General features: G+C 37.9%; 1 pseudogene; it reads right to left on the bottom strand.

Moving 5' to 3' along the window:
• Positions 1-1,479, bottom strand: part of LOC101650715 — a 24,772-nt pseudogene extending 23,293 nt beyond the window's left edge.
• Positions 1,480-7,061: the final 5,582 nt, after the last annotated feature.

The raw sequence follows: 7,061 nt of genomic DNA, 5'->3' as shown, positions 1-7,061 counted from the left end.
CATACATTTATCAGAAATGTAAGAATATGATGAAATTGTGGGCCCTCCCAGAAAAATGCACACAAGCACACTTGCTGGGGCACACTCAAGTTCTTCATAAACAGGAGTCATGAAGTCCTCCCAGGAACCTCAGATCATGAACCCCACAAAATGAAAATTAAGATGATTGCCTCAATGGACCACTTCCTACCAAAATGCACCCATTTATATGCTTAGCACATGGTATGTGCTCACATGTTTGCTAAATAAATAAATGCATTCAATCCTTCTAAATTTTCCACATCACTCTGTAGTATGGTGGGACAACACACAGTTTGAGAGCAACATAGATGAACTGCAAAGTGAATGTAACTCTGCCAAGTTAAGATAGCCAAATGAAAGCTCTTTCTATTACTGAATAATGTTTCAAATAGCCTTAAGTTAAAGAAAAACATAGATGTATTTTTAAAAATTAGAAAACCGGTCATAGTGAAGGACTGTCACGGCATACGATTTTCTAATGAAAGAAAGGGTACAAAACACAGAATGAATTATGGTTCCTTAGAATGAAAAGGGAAAGATTATCACCTCTTAGTGATCTACATGGTCTATTCTAATACACAACTCACTTTAAAGACTATCTTAATAGGATTCTGCTAGAAAAACCTCTGTGAAAAAAAATAGTATTTTCATACTCTAAATATTTTCAGTGCATTATAGCTAGGTGTTATTTTTCATCTTTTCTCTTGTCTGGAGTTTGGGCCACAAATGAATATCGGTAAGGTGGTAACGGAGCTAGCTTGAGAGAGGTTTTCTAGTTAGGAGTGGGAAAGAATGTAAGAGGAGGATGTGAATGTGACTCTGATGAAGTCCCTGGGACAAAACGCCCAGGAAGGGATCCTTAAAAGACTTTATTCACATAGGGCACTCGATAAAATCAATTGATCAATGGCTCTTGAGGTCTATCAATTGCCTCCTCTGAGTTTGATCATTTCACTGAACTATTTGAAACTGTCTTTTGATTCATTTTTAGCTAAAAGCAATGAAATGTTACCATAAAATTAAAAATCATCATGGTGGGGCCAACTGCACGGTCCTCCTTGAAAATTTGCTTTCATCATCTTTGTCCCCATTGTCATTATCATCACAAGCCCTAGGTTTGGAGGTGTTTTTCTGTTTAACACCACTTCTTCAGCCAGTGTCTTGAGTGAGCATTATTTTAATTTTATGTCAGGTGATAGCGTGTCATCAAATATGACGACATTTTCCTGGAAGTTCTGTGGGGCTCTATCTCTGGGGCCATAGGAAGGATCCATTTTGAGGTGAGGAGTTTGCCTAGCTCTTTGTTGGTACAGGCAATAAAATCCCCACCACAGATAAAGAGAACAGCCCTTTGCTACTTTCTTAAACTAACTCCCAATCGTGTCCAAGTAGTCTTTCGGAGACATAAGTCCATGTAATGCGGCCCATTTCAACAGGCTGAAGTTTAGCGATGTCCATCGCCTTTGGAAGTGTCAGGTCCTCTGGGAGAAGAGACTAGCTTGAACAATGAAAGTGAAGCTCGGAGTAGATTAATAGTTTTCTTAGGTCTTGGGAATGGGAGGTTGGGGGGTTAATAATAGCAGGTACAAGAGCTAATAATAATGGGCACAAGGATGAAGATAATGTTCTAAAATCGATTGTGGTGATGATCACACAACCATCGAATTGTGTGGCACATGAATTATATGTCAATGAAACCGGTTAAATTTTTTTAAATTAAAGCAATGCTTGAGTATAGGAATATGAACATTGCGTTTACCACAAAATGTCTAAAGCCTGTTCAATCCAGTTTCATTGTTTAAGCAGGACAGGCAATGAGGGGAGAGTGAGGGTTGGGGAAAGACATAAGGAGAAGACTAGGAAATTTGCATTCGTTTCTTTTTATAAAACATACACTCAATATTTTTGCCTGAGCCACATCTTTGGGGGTTTGAGGTCTTATCTGTCAGAATGAGGCAAGAGAGCCTTTTTAACACCTTGGATGGCTTTGATGTGCAGCCGGGCTCTTCCTCAGCCCTCCTTTCTTCAGGGGGCTTATATTGCCGGAAAGGGTTTTCATGAGTTCTGGTCTTGCCTTCATTGACCTTAAAGAAACTGCAAGAGTGGAATTTATGACCAAGGAGAGTGATGAAGGACCATAATCTTTCCAGAGCCCTTAAAGTCTCCTTGTATTTACTTGACTATCAAAGAGAAGGAAACAGAATACAGAATTTACCTGTTGAATTCTACATTAATTTGGGATCTAAGCATTCAGCCACTTTGGGGCTTAGGAAGGGTTCTAGGAAACATCTCTCCAAAGATGTAATTTGGTCCCAAGATCTGAGGTTTGGGAAATAAATTAGATCTCAAAGTTGTCATTTGACCCAAATTATATACATTTTGTCTATGTGACATACCAAAAGCCAGATAGTTGGTTTCCTAGATTTCTGTTTTCTTTCAGAAAACCAGTGCAAACATTAAACCTTCGAGCCGGGTTAATTGACTGAAGCTCATCATTTCATTTTCAGGGGGAACATTTTTATTTCACTGATTAGTCTTTGCACCATTGGGCCATTCCGTTTAAAGCTCAAATACACCCCTCACTTAGAACTTGTTTCTTCATTCATTCATGCTCCTTTTCTTTTTGTCCTGCAAATGAAAGGGTGTCTGGCATTTGTTTAGCGCTTGTAAATTCCAAACCAATTGGGTGGTGTTCCTGAATGTAAAGAGGGTGCAGGAATCAGAGGCTGTGTATCTCCTTTGTTAGGCTTGAGTTGCATCTTAACACCTCAATGGAGTTTAGGGAGCTACTTTAAAGAAGCCTTTATCCTACAGACCTGTCCCCAAAACCCTCACATCAAAAACAACAAGGGCAACTTGAAACACAGGGAATCCAGGATGGATGACTCCTTCAGGACCAGTGGTGAGAGGGGCGATGCCTGGAGGGTGGAGGGAATATGGGGTGGAAGAGGGGAACCAATTACAAGAATCTAGGTATGGCCTCCTCCCTGGGGGATGGACAGGAGAGAAGAGGGAGGAGGGAGACGTTGGACAGTGTAACTTATGACAAAACTATAATAATTTATGAATTATGAAGGGTTCATGGGGGAGGGGGGAGAGAGAGGGAGGGGGAAGTGAGAAAATGATATTAAGGGCTAAAGTGGAAGGCAGGTGTTTTGAGATTGATGAGGGCAACAAATGTACATATGTGCTTGACACAATGGATGGATGTATGGACTGTGATGGGAATTGTACACGCCCTCAATAAAATAATTTTTAAAAAAAACAACAAGGGAAGATCAGAAGAAATTTACCAAAGCCATCAGAACAGGAGGAAGACCCTGGAGGAGGTTAGAGAAATGTAAGAGAAGGGGAAACTTCCTAATCACCTTTAGAACATTTGAAAGGAGGAATTTGAAGGAGAGCATAAGAAATTAGTTAAATGTTGTAATACAAAGTAAATATTTGGATATCCTTTGAAAGGGCATGTAATATTCGCATATTCTCCTTAAGTCAACACTCTCTCATTCCCTCATTCTTCATTCACTTGGGGAAAATGTTTATTTTAAGACTCACACACAAATAAGCGGAACTATTTTTTCCAATAGGTAATAGAGGTATTCTAGAACAGAATCTGCTAAAGGACAACTGTTTTCTTTTCTATTTTATCACATTTCAAACAAATTATCTCTAGGATGCATATTTAACTATTAATATCAAAATCACAGAATAGTTTGTCGCACTTGGACCACTTATATTTTCCAGCATGTTTAAAATACGGGTGCTACTTAGCACACTGTATTGGGAGTCAGTCAAAAGGTACATGTTTGGGTGACCATGCCTCAGCTTTACCAACACAAAGACATTTACCTACAGTGAGCCTCAGTTTCCTTATCTGTAAAATGAAGACAAGATATAACTGTATAATTCAAAATGGCACATAGAAATTGAGTAGGAAGCAGGATAAATGGACAAACTTCATAAAATGTAAAGGAAAGTGTGTGTACAATGGAAGTTGTAATGTAATGGTGTTCTCATATCAGTTAAAAAGAAGTGAAAATCGTGAATTACATGTTTGCTTTAAAATGTTTTGGTATAACAGTAGGTCAATAGTGAAGTTATTGTGATTTGACTGAAATTTTAAAAAAATATTTAGAGGGATGCTGGTTTTATGCATATAAGTACATATCAGAGCCACAGATGACAAATTACTTAATGAACGTATGACATGGTTGACTAAAAATGTACTTACTTTATATTTTAAAGTAAGATATGTGGATAGGAAAATTGACTATGATTCCTTCAATCAAAACAATCTCTAAAAAAACAGAATAATATTAAATACATTTCATTTTCCCCTAATAGGAAAAACCAGGACAAAAGAAAAGCATCGTGTTGTTTACACAGATCTTCAAAGGTTGGAGCTGGAGAAGGAATTCCACTGCAATAGATACACCACCATTCGAAGGAAATCAAAGCTAGCAGTCAACCTAGGCCTTTCTGAGAGACAGGTACATCAGAATCATATCTAATGTGTCTTACATACTCAGTTAACTCGGCTGAGGTTTTTGGTAGGAGCAGTTGTAAGCAAAACAAAGTATACATTCTAAGTTTTTCTAACACCCACATTCATCCCCCTGGATGTCCTATCTTAGAGTCATTGGTTGTGCTGTAATGGGCATCACAAGCGATGAGGAACATAGGAGGTGGAGGAAGATTACAACTCCAAAGGAATTGATCCATCAAGTCAAAACCTTTATCTGGCTCCCCAAATAGCCACAATCTACATGTGAAATGGAATACCAATATTATTACCTGAACCAAGGGGTTTTTTTTTTTCATTAAGTGTAGGAAATTTAAATGTATTCCATCTACATACTCATATGATGCCTGTTCCAAATTGAGCTCACTGTGGATACTAAATGCATATTAACCCAAGGCAAGCAAGGGTCGATGGTTTCCATTCATCCAGACTTTGACATTACATAACTTCCAAATGTTCTTTAAGTCTATGAGTAATCCTGGAATCAGAGCCCTAAAGTTTAACGTTCCTTTATATTTTTCATCACCCCAAGCACCTTGCAATTCAATCAAGTGTAAAAGCACATTGATGTCATTTTGATCTTTATCTCTGGTAGGAGATAAATAATATTTCATTACTCTTGCTCACCCAGTTCTGGTTTCCATTGGCTTTACTACTAGAAGCTCTTTTTAACAACTAACTATAGTCACCTGTTCAATTTAAATCCCTACATTCTTATTACTCTTAAGCATCTGTCATTCTATTACTAACTTCTACGAGTGCTAAAGAGATAGTAGGTGAGATATAATACAAAAGAGCATTTCATTTAGAATCTGAAGCCCTAGATTGTATCTCAGTTTCATCTTGTGCAATATATTCATCTCTGGTTATCATCTTTTGATTTTATTTTTTTAACTTTTTATTACTTGGCACCATTTTTATCCCTTAATTATATTTGTCTTGTATCAATCATTCCAAACTTCATTGTCAATTCCAAATCCATATCATACTATAGTTCAATCATGTCAAGGAGAATTGTACAATTGCCACCACAATCAGTTTCCAGACATTCTTTTTCTCCTTGACATCGTCTCCCTTTTACCACCACCCCCACCCCACCACCACTGTATCCCCTCCCCTTGAAACCTTTATTCTACTTGCTGTCTTTATAGGTTCATCAATCCTGGGTTGACTCTCATCTTTTTAAACATCTTGTAAATTAGTCTTCTTCAAGGAAAAGCCTATATGAGACTCAAATGAAGTGATACATGGAAAAAATAATTTTGTAAATGTCCCTATACAATCTTATAAGCAATATGCTAACAATATCCAGTTGTTATACCCATTAAGTCATGTGTATTTCAGGTAAAAATATAGTTTCAGAATCGAAGAGCCAGGGAGAGAAAGATGATCAAGAAGAAAATTTCCCAATTTGAAAACAATGGAGGCTCAGTGTAAAGTGACTCTAGCTCCACCAGCCCTGGGGAACTGCCTAACACTTTGTTCAGAACTCCTTCTGCTGTCTGTGGGTTTCAGTCTATTGAGATACAACAGGTCAGAGTTTCAGAATGAAGGAGGCAAAGAGAAGAGAACAGCACCCTTCCTTTTGACAGTCAATTTTTCGTCTCTAGGATGTCAGCAAAGGAGTGAAGGCAGGGGGTGATTGCTTGTAAGGAAGGCAGTACTCAGAACAAGCCCATGGATAATGGATGGAAGATAATTCCGAGGACTCTATCCCTGGAAAACTCCTGTTATGTGCTATGCTATGCGTCAGCCACTCCGAAAGCTAGTCCTAAGTTATGTAAATAAAAGCTAGAACCATAGATCCTCTTAACAATTCCACAAACTTGCTTGTGCACAGATTGTAAAAGACAGTTCTGCCAGGAGATAGATACTTTTGTGTAATATATATTTTTGTGTCTGTTATTTGATGTTGGGTGCTATCTTTGGAGAATAGGGGTGGGAGAGGAAGTAAATCTATTTATGTAGTCTGATGTTGAATTTTCATAAACAGATGCATGTTTAAGAAATCATCATCATATGGATTGTTATAAGAGCTGTAAGAGCCCCCAATAAAATAATTTCTTGGGGAAAAAACAAAACAAAAGAAATCATCATGATGAAGTGATTTTTATTTAATTTATTGTCACTGGATAATAAAAATCACAAATAAAAAATATTTTATTCCCTTAATCATATTTGTCTTGTTTCAATCATTCCAGCCTTCACTGTCAATTCCAAATCTTTCCAAAATAATGAAATCAGACTAGGACAATTCCAGTCATATCAGTTGAGTTATTAGAAAAGCAAGTCACCACCCACATCCCACGCACCCCCCAAGATAAACCCTCCATATCTTTTGCTTTTCCACCCCCATCACTATCATAATCCATTGAAAAGCTGATTTACACAGGCACCAAGACAATGAATTTCCCCTCTAGAGCCCCTCCCTGTCATCACCTTTCAACCTGTCCACTTTATCCATGCTATGTAATATCAGTGCAATTCGTCCCAAGGAGTTTTCGGGTTACAACCGCAC

Source organism: Echinops telfairi, unplaced genomic scaffold, assembly GCF_000313985.2.
Source record: "Echinops telfairi isolate 266 unplaced genomic scaffold, ASM31398v2 ScPeMD7_34;HRSCAF=130, whole genome shotgun sequence".
NCBI lineage: Eukaryota > Metazoa > Chordata > Mammalia > Afrosoricida > Tenrecidae > Echinops > Echinops telfairi.
Note: the sequence above shows the minus strand (reverse complement) of the source record. Positions and strands in the feature narration are given on the sequence as shown.